The sequence below is a fragment of the Aphis gossypii genome, chromosome 2 (genome assembly GCF_020184175.1).
Source record: "Aphis gossypii isolate Hap1 chromosome 2, ASM2018417v2, whole genome shotgun sequence".
NCBI classification, from domain to species: domain Eukaryota; kingdom Metazoa; phylum Arthropoda; class Insecta; order Hemiptera; family Aphididae; genus Aphis; species Aphis gossypii.
This window is the reverse complement of record NC_065531.1, coordinates 65,742,787-65,757,850: the sequence shown is the minus strand read 5'-3', so window position 1 is coordinate 65,757,850 and position 15,064 is coordinate 65,742,787. Positions and strand designations below refer to the sequence as shown.

General features: G+C 28.2%; 1 protein-coding gene across 1 annotated transcript in view; it reads right to left on the bottom strand.

Moving 5' to 3' along the window:
- The window catches only part of LOC114126190 (uncharacterized), a 34,497-nt gene extending 28,844 nt beyond the window's left edge, over positions 1–5,653 (bottom strand). The window contains exons 1-3 of the mRNA XM_050200872.1: positions 5,562–5,653; positions 5,087–5,151; positions 3,879–3,962 (exon numbers count right to left, since the gene is read on the bottom strand). The gene's annotated coding sequence lies outside the window, so the exon portion shown is untranslated. The remainder of the gene's footprint in view (positions 1–3,878; positions 3,963–5,086; positions 5,152–5,561) is intronic.
- Between the last annotated feature and the right edge of the window lie 9,411 nt (positions 5,654–15,064).

Genomic DNA, 15,064 nt, shown 5'->3' with positions numbered 1-15,064 from the left:
AATGAAATGAAATTTTTGTTGACAAACAGTTTCCCTTTTCCGCAACAAAACCGTATTTTTTTTAACGAGATCAAAAAATGTCTTGAATAATTCAACTATCCTGTCGTGACAATTTACGAAGTTTTTTTCAAAATTCAATGAAGTTTAATTCGTTAAAAGTATTTTATATACGCGGACACAAGGAAAAGAAAAGAAATACAAAACTTGTTTTCGATAAGAATGTAAAAAATTTGATGGCGTACCTACGTTATCCGAAACAATCATTATTTTGTTGACAAATAAAAAAAAACATTTAATTTAATATTCACTAAGTAATATTTTAATATGTATAAATACCTACCTAATCAAATCATTATCATAATTATACTATAATTGGACTTATACTATAATTGTAATCATTCGAAATGACTCGTTCAAGAAAATATAGGTATAATTAAATAATTTACAAACGTTTAACGCCACCATTATTACAAGTACCTATGCAATACAAATATGGGGATAATTTCTGTCACATACTTCTTGCTTCACAAAAAAAGATATTATATTTTGCAGGCAGTAAATTCAATAAATAATTAAAACGTTTTATTTTTGGGAACGTAATTGGACCAGGTCATTTTCTATCTGTTATAATAGTCATAATCGAGTTGCGACCATAGAATAGATATTACGAGTTATACTTTAACATTGTAAATTATGATGTGTGTCATCCAAAATAAAAAGGTATATTGTGCGGAACTGTGTGCCGGTGAATTGCGGTTTATTAGAATAACGTACGAATTACGATATCGCGAATAATAACTTTATAAAAAAATAACCCACATTGAGATTTTGCAAAATTAAAAAAGAGATTGTCGAGTGGGAACAATGATTAACATTATTTTAATTATTACAACAGTGTTTATTATATTTCTACTGTATTACATTTTTGATAATAAATTTTATAAATTATTAAATTTTAAGTTTGTAACATATATGTTTCGTATACATTGTACATTTGAATTCAACGATAAATTATTGTATACAATAAAAACGGTTCGATGTGCAGGTGGGCATAGTTAGTCTGTCATATCGATTAGATTCAGATATAGTATAATAAACACCTACAGACATATTATAGTGGATATAAGAAAAGTACCAATAATTTTATTTTTAATGTTAAAATAATAGTAGGTATAGTAATAGAAATTATTATTATTTATTAATTTATTATTATTTTTACTTTAACTAAAACAATTGACTGCTTTTAATTCATACATATATAGATTGATAAAAAAATCTCACAAATATATAATATGTTAGCGTGTACACACATCATTTTTTTATAGGGTTATGTTTTCTTGGGGTTATTTATTTTGTTAGAGGTATCATGAATTGCCATCAGTGTTTACCTTATTACACCTGAAAGAAACTTATCAAATTCGCTGGCTACCGACCTCGCTAAACTTTCTTTTTTTTATATTTCTTATTTATATACGTATTTTATTTAAAACCAACAGAAAATAATTACTATTTAATATCAGGCTATTAGCGTTAACCAAGAGATTCCTTGGGGAAGTTGGATAAGTTATTTCGACCTTATTTAAATAATTTTTACTCATAAACACGTAACTTCTTCCATTAACTTTACTGTACTACAATATAGTTAATAATAATTTTAGTCACTACAATTGTTATTTAAATTTGCATTATTCAACAACACTCGGCAGCGGTCGCAGCCCGCAATGGAAAACACGATCATTAACAATGCTATGCGCGGTTATTATTGCTTTATTGCCGAAAATTGAAGATTTAATGATAATATATTATTTATGACAGTGTAACAATTATAAAGGTATAGGTTACAATAATAATTATATCTTATTCGATTGTGACGATCACAGGACAACATTATTCAAACGATTTTCGTCGAAAAATAGGTTTCATAATATATATGTTAATTTTGTCGTCGTCTTTATGTACCGTACCTTTATATCACACCATTTATCATAGAATAAGAAAAATAATAAACCAACAGCCAATAGGTATATTATAATATTATGACCTTCACATAGGTACTTTTAAGGTATTTATTTATTTGTTATTAAATTTTTTTAAAGACATACATTAATACAATTAGGACTTAAAAACAGACAACATAGGTAATTGAGACGCTGTTAATATTTAATAATATGTTTAATATATTTATCTATACATAATCTGTTCATATTTTGTATTTATTTAAATGTTCGACAATGTAGCGTAATATAATCAAATATATACAATGGAATCATATAGTTAATCAGTTATGTGATGTAATAGTATGTGTTATTAATTTATGCCATTAAAACCTGGGACGCAACTTGGTTGTCTAAAAAGGTATTCTGAATATAATTAGGCTACCTATGATGTTTTTGGAGTGGTGAAAAGTGGCCTCCATATATTAATATATACACGATTACAATATATAGCCCGTAATTAATAGGGGAGGTAAATATACAAATCTATATTCTATATACATATATAAGAAAGTCATGTTCACACAAAATCCATGTTTTTCACACGGACAGTTGTATTTCGACTGTTTCTGTGTTGGAATACCTACAAAACTATTCATATACGCACCAAAAAATTAAATTAAGAATGTTGTGTATCACCGTATCATAACTCACATAAGGCATTAGAATAATAAACACTATGTTTTTGGAATAATAATTTTTTTTTTTTTGTTTATACAATTCGAATTTAATATTCATAGTTTAATGACAGGACCACGCCTGCCGGGTCAACAAGTAATAAATAAAATTTAAAATTATGTATACAAAATAGTAGAACAATTCATTCAATTATTACTTATAATAGCCTACTTGGTGCAAAGCGAGGATTTTACCAGAACGCCCAAGTTACGACAATTATATTAGGCTTTATCGCAATACGCATTTTATTATCATTTATTATCCATTTTTTAGTTATTTTATGGTTGTTAAAAATTATTATGTGATACGATATTGTGGTTTATACGTTAGGTAGGTACATTTTACTGTTTTAGTAAACGAAAATCCCTAACATTGTTAACATGATAAAAAATATTATACGCGAGTATATATGTAGGTATAGCGAAAAGGGCAACATTTTGTTAGTTTTAAATAATTACACTTTTTATGAAGATTGTATTACACAAGCGGGTGTGAAATGGCGATGTAAATTAATTTCGTGTATTTCAAAGCTTTTTACGAGTGAAAATGAAACGGTGCTTTTAAAATCAGTTATCGAACATAAACATTTGCCGCGGGAAAATTTAACGAGGGTAACTATTTGTAATGCTTTAAAGCGGAAAGCCGTGGATGATATTTCTAAACGCCCATTAAAATTAATACTCGATGAAGTTTAATCAAATGTCATAGATGTAACATTAAACGATTTTATTTATTATTTGTGTATTTACTTACCCCATTTTAAGGACTATATTTTAGGCGTGCGGGAAGCAGGTACATTTTTCTCTAAGTAGTTTGGGTGGGAGAATTGGTATAAATAAAGGTATTTTGGGTGGCAATTGGTAAATGATCGTTTTTCTAACCTTTTTTTAGTGAGATACAATTTATCTATTAATAATAATTTTTGACACAATTATAATACAACCGTAATTTTTTACCGACGTGCTTATAGTGTAATAGTGTGGTGTATGTATTAATATATATGTGTGTGTGTAATAAATATATATGCGTATACAATGAATATTCCATTCAACAAATAGTTATGTATGTTTAAAACTTATATAAAACTTAAATACGGGAGCCGGGAAACCTATATATTATCTATTTAGTTAGCGGGCTGTTGTATATGAGGACAAAATATACTGTCTTAGGCTACTAATTTAGTACAACATAATAAAATATACGTACCTAATATCTATGAATCACGTCGGCTACCCTGTAGCCTAAACTAATGAACCAATTGACTTGAAACTTTCGCGGATGTCTCGATTTCTACATAAATAAAATAAAACATCGTAATTAAAAAAAAAAAAGAAAAAAAACATAATGCATTTGGTTTCTTAGTTGTAGAGACTTAAATAATAGTAACTACGACAAGCTAAGTAAAATTATTATTTACACTAAATAAATACACAAGGTACATTTTAAATACAAACAGTTATAAATACTTTTATATTAATGAATTTATGAAATTATCTAGCCAATTTTTGATATCACAACTTTTATGATTTAAGTGATTTTTTGTACTTAGCGATGTTTTTTCACGGAGTGTTTTTGATAAGATATCATTCATTTTTTTCAAGGCTGGACATTAAAGAATTAAAAGTTAAAATTAAGTTAAAACGTTAAGTTAATTAACTCGTTACTTTTTTTTAAAATTAACTTTTAACTTAATAAGTTACTTTTTTTTAAGATTAACATGTTAACTTCAAGTTAATTTTAGTCCATAGAATAATGCAAAATTTAGTACGATATTTTTAGAAAAGTATGTTTTTTTATAGCTAGTTAATCCTTTGATGTATCATTTTAAATTTCCCCAGTAATTTTCTTAGCATAAAGAAAAACTATTTAATAAACATTATTATGTGTCTGGATTTTTTTTATTTTGCAAATTAGAAAATTTTAACTTTAAACTAAGTTAAGTTACTTTTTTTTCAAAGTTAATGTTTAACTTAACGAGTTAACTAAAAAAATCATTAACTTGCCCAGCCTTGATTTTTTTAAGTACAAATTTGCAATTTTGTATATAGTTAACTCTTTTGTATTTGTTTTGGAGAGGAACGAGGTATTTAATTTAAATTTAGTATAGTAATTACAACCTTATGCAAGGTATTCAAAAAGTTCGGAACCATTATTAAAATAATTCGAGCTAATAAACGATCATATGATATATACTATCGTATATATGATATAACTAATAAAATTATGTAACTAAATATTTTACACGATAATAATAATTATGCAGCAGTATTATCTATTATTGCTCTAATTAGGTATTAAAATATACATACAGCTGGTAATTATAATGTTTCCAAACTTTTTGAATACATGGTATACTTATAAATTATAATTAATAATACGTAATAATGATAATAACAATAACACAATACACTTACAAAATTGAGTAATATACAATATATTATGAAATAAGTTTTTCGACTCGAGTTTGTGGTTTTATGATCTGTAACAGATATCAATAATATTTTATTAATCATTAATCCTAAAATATATAAAAAAAATACTGTATAATAGATCTCTAATCCATTCTCAATTACTATTAATGATCATTAAAATTTTAGCCGAGCAGAGCATGTTCAGTCACTTTAATACGTATCACTCTACTCGTTTAAATTTTGTGTTATATCTGATGGTCTCGAATAATTTTTCAACAGCTCTAGCTTGGAGGAAAAAATATTTATTTGTAATCTTAATTTAAACACAAATGATATCTTTAATAATTAAAAAAAAATGTTGTAAATGGATATTTAAACTTTAAAAAATACTTGAATTTATATGAGGGTGTAGTTATCAATTAATAAAAAAAAAAAACAACAATATAAAAGATAAATAATGTATGCAAAATTTACCCACCTGACGGAGAGCGATTATAAGAAATTGTTGTTCAGATGGCAGTAGTAGCGGCGATAGAGTGTGGACCAAAACACGGTGTCTGTGAAGCCAGCCCAAAGTGAAATGTTTCCCCATCGAGATGAAACTTTGTGAAAAACCGTCTCTAAAGCTGTTGCGCGAAATCTGTGCGCCGGATTCTAGAGTCGAGTTTTACACGCCCTCTATATTCAAAGCATTTTGAGGGGGTAATACACTGAAAATCGATTTTCAAAAAGCCGGGTGATAGAAACCCTCGTAAATACATCGCGGTGTAACGGTCCTGGCATGATACGCGCTCCGATCACAGGGCTAGTGTCGATGTAATACAATGATATTATGTATAACTACACCTGCGAGGTACACTACCATAATTGAATAACTCAACAATAAGTAATATACTTAGAGTAGCTATAAAATGTTGTATTTGTTTTTTTTTCTTAGAAGTTGACAATCTATATAGATTGGCACGACGAGTGTACGGAATGAATCCGAAAAGGAAATACCAAAAATAAGTAACGCGCGAGTATAAAATTGGCACTCAATAGTGACAATATTTAATATTTTTTAAAGTAAATGTTAATTTTAAATTGTTATTGGACTTGAAGTCAAATGGTTAAATATAGTTGTGACTGTAGTAACGTAGAAATCAGTAAACCTCTTAAAATCTATAGCTTTATAAAACTAAAGCTATATTAACCGACTTCGTCCGGATTAAAATTAATTTTTCGTTATGTTTTACAGTTGAAATAAACACAAGTTCGCGTATAAACTATCCTAGAGCGGCTATAGCAACATATAGGGGTTGAATAATAACCTGTACTCGTCGAGTCTTGAATAATCGATTGACATATAACAACTGACGGATAGTATAAAGAATTATAATATAATGTATACTCATTATATCTATGTTTTATCTGAAAATTTAAATCAACCTACAGTCTACTTCGATATTGTTGTGGCCAGTCCTTGTCAGTCAATCAAAAGTAAATAAAAACAAAATCCGTTATTTTTTTTTTATATATATATAGATCGTTTTGTAGTGCGTGATATACGCATCCACATTAACATTTACAGGTTTACGGCGCTTTTCAAACGTTTTTTCACTTTTTTATACGTTTCTACACACACACTGTTATAAGTATTTTTTATGTGTGTGTGTGTGTGTGTGTGCGTACCTACTACGGCGGGGGATATATTATAATGAATCTGACGGGCCTCTTGCGAGTAGTTTCTCGTGTTTTTAAAAACATTCTCATTTACATTCGTCCATGTGTTATCTCATCTGCCATACATGCGTGCATTACAATAATTTGTATGCGTACGTCGGCGATGACGGCGACCGATCGTCCCAAATCGGGCGTGGGGATCTGACAGCACACACACAAACACATATATTTGGTTTTACACTGCAGTTAGATATTGTAATTTAAATCGTCTCTAAAGTTTATATACAATCGGTATATTTACATAATATTTCAGTCGCATCATAACGAATGACGGGGAATAACAATAATAATAATAATGATAATAAAAACGACCCTCAGTTCACCCAGTCGGCCGGCCACCGGGTGATTTCATACGGGTCGCACTATAAGGTCCAAGCCGAAGACTACACTTTAGTTGTTTGTAAACGTTTATAAAAGACATTATATACAATACGTACATTGGCGGTGTACATTGGGCGGCGGCTATTGTGCGACATACGTACATAATGTACCCACGACAACACCATATATCTAACCGTATTCATAAATTCATGTATTGTAATCATATACAGTATATTTATACATGCATCGCTATAGCGCCTAAAAATATCGACAAATATGCGCATAATGATAAACGACACGATGAATTAGGCTTTGAAAACGAATAATAATCAAATATAATGTCAAATAAACAGGCGTATAATATAGAGCTGATCAACGGTATACTGCGGGCGCAATGGTCATAATGAAGTACGTTCGACCCCAACATTATTGTAGTTATTTCGAAGGAACAAAAAAAAATATACGATAGTATAATAGTGTCGATATAATAATATGTTATGTTATGCGATACCTATATTATATTTTATTATATCGTTGCTGACGTTTACATCGTATTGTCGTACTTATATTGGTGTTCCTCGGTATAATTTGTATGGGTACGGCATAATATAGATAATAATATAATTTATTTTAATATTTATGATTTTCGAATAACACCGTAACCGATAACCAAAATGTATACGTTATTATAAATAATGTATATTTTTCCTCGTTATGTCACTGTGTACGTTATATTACGACAACGAATATTGCGCGATTAACATCAACGTATAATATTTTGGATTGTAAAATAGGCTCAGCAAGCGTTCCGGTTATAGATAATATAATATAATTAATATTATATATTACAACAGTAAAGGAATGGAAAGAACATCATCGGATTTATTTTTTGTGATTGTACACGTTATGAACACGAGAACGATGCGTGAATATAGTGAGTACACGATTGCACGATAACCCCGGAGGTCGTGGCTGTATTACACTTTATAATATAGATACTTTATAGACTGATACTTAAGTAATTTTCGATTTGTTCGGAATAAAAACACGATCCGGCACATTATTGGTCTCACGTGGAATTATGCACATAAACGGAATCGTTTTCGCTCTAAATAAAATTAATTTCAGTTCCTAAAAGAAAACTGAAAATCGTTGACATTTTTGGAATTTTGATGTCTTATTTTTCATCATCATTTATAATATTATTCGCAGAATTTTGCATACATTGTGTCTTTTATGTAAAACGAAATTAAATCACGTAGACAAAATTCCTTTCTTATAAAAATTCTTTGACTACCGTCGCACAACACGGGCGTATCACCTATCATGCGTAAAAACATTTCAAAATCGTATATTTATATAAAAATATATTCGTTTAAATTTTAGCTGACACTGCAGAAATTGACGTAAAATATTATTCGTCTACGTCTAGAATTCTAGCGTGTTCTATTATCATATCATTATGATGACAATAGCCACCGGTTGAATAAAAAGTTAGATTGGAAGGTTAGTTTTAAACATTATATTTTATTTTTCGTTTTCAGTTCGTTTATATTATTGTATTCGATACGTCCGTTTAAATTCCACTGTTGTTGTTGTTATAATGAGTATAAGACTATAAGATTAGTACTTAAGAGACTATTACCTATAATCGATACACATGCACATTTTCTAAAAGGTGACGATTGTGCTACGAATGTAAAATATCTAATGTAGGTACGTTTTAGTTTTTACCATTCAAGGGAATGTGATTTAAAGACGCCACCTTTCTTGGTGATTAGCTCAAAACGACATTTAAATAATGTTTATATTCTAACTACCGTCTGGATTCTATAGGTGTGTCTATCATTGTCTCCTTTACATGCATTAAATTTCTAATAGAAGTCTATCGTCTAGAGCCATTACAAGTAATAATCGTATCAATTAGATACGAGGACAATAATATAAGTATGTGTTGTATTTTTAAATCCATTATCTATAGGTTATTTTTTTACCAAAAAAAAATACATTAGAAGATATTTGTAATTATATATCCATTTGAACCTATACAAAATACCTATTAACAAAAATCCTGTTTCCTACACGACGCTACTGTAGACTTGACATTAATAATATGTCCCATAATGTAGGTACCTATATATTGGTCTATAATACCCCTCTGTGACTGTCGATTTTCGAGCACACAATAATAAAATACAAACCATCTGTCCGTATGCATACCTATATTATGTGTAGGAACCTGTATCCGGTCATTAGTTTGACATTTTTTCTTATTAATATATTTATTTTTCATACAAATAAAAACGTATAACGTTTCATTATATGCCGTATACATAGAATAAATATTATACCGGATGTGTATTATATACATTATCAGTTTTTCATTCAATTTAAAATTATATAGGTAAGTACTATTAATCGGAAAAGAAACAAAAAAAAAAACACATAAAATAAAAGTATATTTTAGTTAAAACGATCGAGTGTAATTTATTTGTATCTATACATGGAGTATAAAATATTTCGAGAGCGCAATATGACGCAACAGACTTGATTTTTATATAAATATTTATTGGTGTTTCGAAATTAATCTGACGAACGGGTCAAAGGCCGCAGTGGCGATATGATTCTCCCGCACGAAATCTGGACGCTTCTGAACACAAATAAATTGTGCATTATCATATTAGGTACGTTAGTATTTTATTCTTCGGTCAGAAGTATATAATACCTATATTAATTTCGATATTGTTGATTAGTGAGTGAACTATGATTTTTGTATTGTTATCGAAACTATACTTATATCACCTATTCGTAGAAACATAACAAAATCTTATACTTATGTAAAAAATACATACGTTTACGTTTAAGCTGATACTGCAGAAATTAATATAAAATATTACTAGTACATCTATAATTTTATAGCGTTTTCTATTAGCGTATTATTATGATGACAACAGCGAACGGTAGAAAAAAAAGTTAGGTTAGAAGGTATAAGTCTTAGCCTTGAGGTATATTTTATTCTTTATTTTCAGTTCGATTATATTATTGTATTCGGAACGTCCGTTTAAAGTCCACTGTTTCTATAATGAGTATAATGAATATAAGACTATAAGAGTGATACTTAAAAGACCTACCTATAATTGATACACATGTACATTTTCTAAAAGGTGACGATAGTGCTCTATAATGTAAAATATTTAATGTACGTTTTAGTTTTTACCATTTAAGGGAATATGATTTAAAGACACCACCTTTCATAAGCGATTAGCTCAAAACGACATTTATATTATAATGTCTATATCCTAACTACCGTCTGGATTCTATGGGTGTGTCTCACTGTCTCCTTTACATGCATTCAATTTCTAATAGACGTCTGTCGTCTAGACCTATTACAAGTGATAATCGTATCAATTAGGTACGAGGACAATAAAATAAATAATATTTATTATATTTTTAAATCCATTACCTATAGGTTAGTATTTACCCAGAAAAAGACGTTTCAAGATATTTGTAATAATATATCCATTTGTATCTATACAAAATATTTACAAAAGCCCGGTCTCCGCGACGCCACTGCAGATTTGTACATCGATAATGTGCCCCATAATGTAGCTATACATTAGTTTAAAACCCGTCTACCCCTCTGTGATTGTCGATTTCCGAACACACAATAATAAAATGGGAACCATCTGTCTGTATGTACCTATACTATGACGTGTAGGTATAGGTACCGTAGAAGTACCTGTATCACTGGTCATTAGTTTGACATTTTTTCTTACTAATATAAAAATTGTTCAAATAAAAAAAAAAACGTAAACCGTATCATTAAGTACCGTATACATAGAATAGATGGTATACCGGATGTGTACACTATCAGTTTTCATTCATTTTAAAATTGTATGTAGATTAAAGGTACTGTTAATTGGAAAAGAAACAAAAAAACACATAAAATAAAAGTATTTAATTAATACGATTAAGTGTAATATATTTGTAACATTATTTCTGTATATATTATGTAATATACACATGGTTTTTTCGAAATTTATCTGACGAACGAGTCAAAGGTCTCAGGGGTGATATAATTCTCCACGAGATCTAGACCCTTCTGAACATATAAATAAATTGCGCATTATCATATTAGGTACGTTAGTATTTTATTCTTCGGTCAGAAGTATATTATAATACCTACCTATATTAATTTCGATATTATTGACTAATGAGTTATGATTTTGTTTCATTACCGAACCTATATGTAAAAACATTGCAAAATCTTAAATTTATTTAAGAATATATTCGTTTACGTTTTACCCGAAACTGCAGAAATTGATGTAAAATATTATTCGTACCTACATCTTTTATTCTAGCATGGTCTATTATCATATCATTATTCATTATAATGACAACAGCCACCGGTTGAAAAAATGTTAGGTTAAAAGGTAAGTTTTAACATTTAGGTATTTAATTCTTCGTTTGCAATTCGATTATATTATTGTATTCGATGCGTCCGTTTAAATTCCACTGTTGCTATAATGAGTATAAGAATGGTACTTATAAGACTATTACCTATAATCGATACACATGCATATTTTCTAAAGGATGACGATAGTGCTGTATAGCGTAAAATATTTAATGTACGTTTAAGTTTTTTACCATTAAAGGTATGCGATTTAAAGACACCACCTTTCTTGGGCGATTAGCTCAAAACGACATTTAAGTAATGTCTATATCCTAACTACCGTCTAGATTCCATGGGTGTGTCTTACTGTATCCTATTTACATGCATTCAATTTCTAATAGACGTCTGTCGTCTAGACTTATTACAAATAATAATCGTATCAATTAGATACGAGAAAAATAAAATAATAAGTATTGTATTTTATTATACATTTTTAATTTATTAACGTACGTATTTTATTCTTCAGTCAGCAGTACATAATACCCATATTATAATTTCGAAAATTTTGATTAGTGAGTTATGATTTTGTTGATTGTTATACAAGTGTGTTATTACATAATAAAATAATATAAAATAAATAGAAAGTCTATTTAAATTTGATGTGCTTCAGTGATCTAAATAACAATTTCAGGAACACTATAGTCACATACAAAATATTTGTCGATTAAACATATTTAGGTATGTGTTATGTGTTCAAATAATTAAACATCACAAACGACTTTGAAGTGCTTAATGTTCTTCAGTAAAATTATATTAAAAATCCATTTACTTACAAAAAGAAACTAAAAAATTGAATATAAGATTCCTTGTTAGTTGTTCTTGCTATATCTTCAAAGTAGTATAATATTCTGTTATTAAAAATACATTACACTTTAAATTTTAATACCTACCACGAGTATAAAACTTTAAAATGTAAGTTTATAAGTTTTTCTTAATGGAATTGAAAAGCAAAGTTAATAACAGAGCAATATTAATTTTTTATGGGCTTATGATGATGAAAATATAATGAAATTTTATTTTAACACAAATATCATGATTTAAAGTCAAACAATTTTGTTATTTTATGGCAATGTAAAAAATACTATAATGTGGAAACTTGAAATACTTGACTAAACTTAAATTATTATTTTTCATACACAAAAAACAAAAAATATACATATATTTAATTATATTATTGGCTGTTAATATAGCCAGCTAATACCTAATCTAAATATATTTTAACAATTTCATTCAAACAAAGGTACAAAAATAAATGTACTAATAATGTAATTGTAAGACATAGCTATTCACTGTCCATGTATTTTGATAAAAAAAAAATAGTGATGAATGGCGCAAATGTATAAATAAATACATACACGATTTTGGTGATCGTACTAGAATCAAATACAATAAATAATAAAAAAAAAAGAGACTAGTGCCTGCGATTCAATTAAAAATAATATTACGGCGGCTACATAGTGCCTGTAATAGAAGTGCAGGTAGATAGTAAAAATAGTTTAGTAAATTGCGGTCGGTATTTTTTGGGTATCTAAAAAGGGTATGTAAACTGCACCTGGTATTTTTCAGGTATAAATTTCTATGTAGTAAATCGCGCCCATAGTATCTATAAGTGACCTCGAATTCATCAATATCTGTTTTAAACACTGTACATTTATTCGATCATTGTTTGGTTTTTACACTAATAAATGTACAAAATTGTTTAAAATCGTTATGATATTAGCGATACAATGACTTAAAACACAATATATAACAACTAATAATATTAATTAAAGTACGTTTTCTTCGCCGTTCACTTCAACATAGATGTATGCGGTATATAGCCAGAAATAAAATGAAATTATAATCTACTAAAATTATAAATTTTCAAAATTAAAATGCGAATTGTCTTCAGGTGAAACAAAGTGGCGATGTAGTGTAAAAACGTGTAAAGAATTTTTGAAATCGATGACAAAAAACAATAATATTAGATATAGAAAAAATGTAAATCAAAATCATGAAATTGATCTTCAAAAAATAACTACGACGATTCCGCTAATTCTAAGTGGAAAGCAACCGAGGTCTGCGAAAGACCAGCAAAAATACTCCACAGGCTTAAAAAATAATATTTCTATGGAACGCAATTTACTACACAAAAATGTATATAAATTATACCTACCTGAAAAGTTCCAGGTGAAATTTACAAATTTTACCGTTCGTTTTACTTTTACTTTTACATTTACTTTTGTCCGTACATTTCATTCTACAGTATACCGATATCAAATTGTAAATTAATATTTAGAATTTGGAATTATTATTTCATATAATAGCCATATAATGTATATTTTATGTACTAATGAATATGTTTTAACTATTAACCTGTGTTTTCAAATGTATTTTCCTGTGTGAAAAATAACTCATAATACATTTTATAATGCAATATGAACTATAAATTGTATTTTCCTCGTGTCTAGACGTTGGAATGTATGTAATAGAAAATACATTAATGGTAATTAGATAGTAATTAGGATAGATAAAATATACGAATAAATATACGATTTAGAAACAAAGAATGTGGTGTCCTTGAGTCACATTCCTTTAAATGGTAAAAACTGAAATGTACATAAAATGTCTATTTTTGATGCTATTTTATTTTCAATATACCTAATATAATATTATATTATTATATTTATTTTTCATTAGGTTAGCACACGTTATTAAAAATATTTTCACTAATTTTATAATACCGACAAAATTATTAACACCTTTCGTTCTGTTTAATTCTACAGTATAATTGCAGTAATATTGTATGATATAATATTACAATTTATAAGTATAGGATTTGAATGTATAATATGAGGTGATGTGTGTTTGGTGTTATATAGTGCGAATAGCTATATAATAATAATCAATAAGTCAGTATTATTAATTATAATATTATAATATTGATTGTAACACTGGTGACAACTATTTATTCTAATCCATTAGAATAAACAGTAATAATATGGTCGTGGATGGCTTAACGAATCCAACGGTGAGGCCACCATAATAATATGTACAAATATTGATACCTATGATACCTATATACATTTTGCAGTTTTACATAATGGTTAACGAACGCCCGTCGTTGTGCTATTCGCCGAACATAAGTTTTCATACCTACCTAAATGATAATGAAACGTGTTTTATATATAATAATTTTACATAATTCTGACGGTTTGCTTTTTAATAATATATAATTGATTTTTAGATTTTTAATGTATATTTACAACTTTTTTCAATTATTTTGAGGTAAATATTTATTTAATTATCTCATTTGAGAAAATCCATTCGGATAGAATTAGTGCCAAGACAAGTTTCATGCTACACACGTCTGACGAGTAGATTTAATCGAGTGTTTATGAACCTGTCATTTTCCGACGGCTTCATTAAATTTAAAGAAAAACTTCCAACAACGGTCTATTATCTTAGAATAAACACAAGCTTTCTTGGGTTTAACCGTTTTGTCA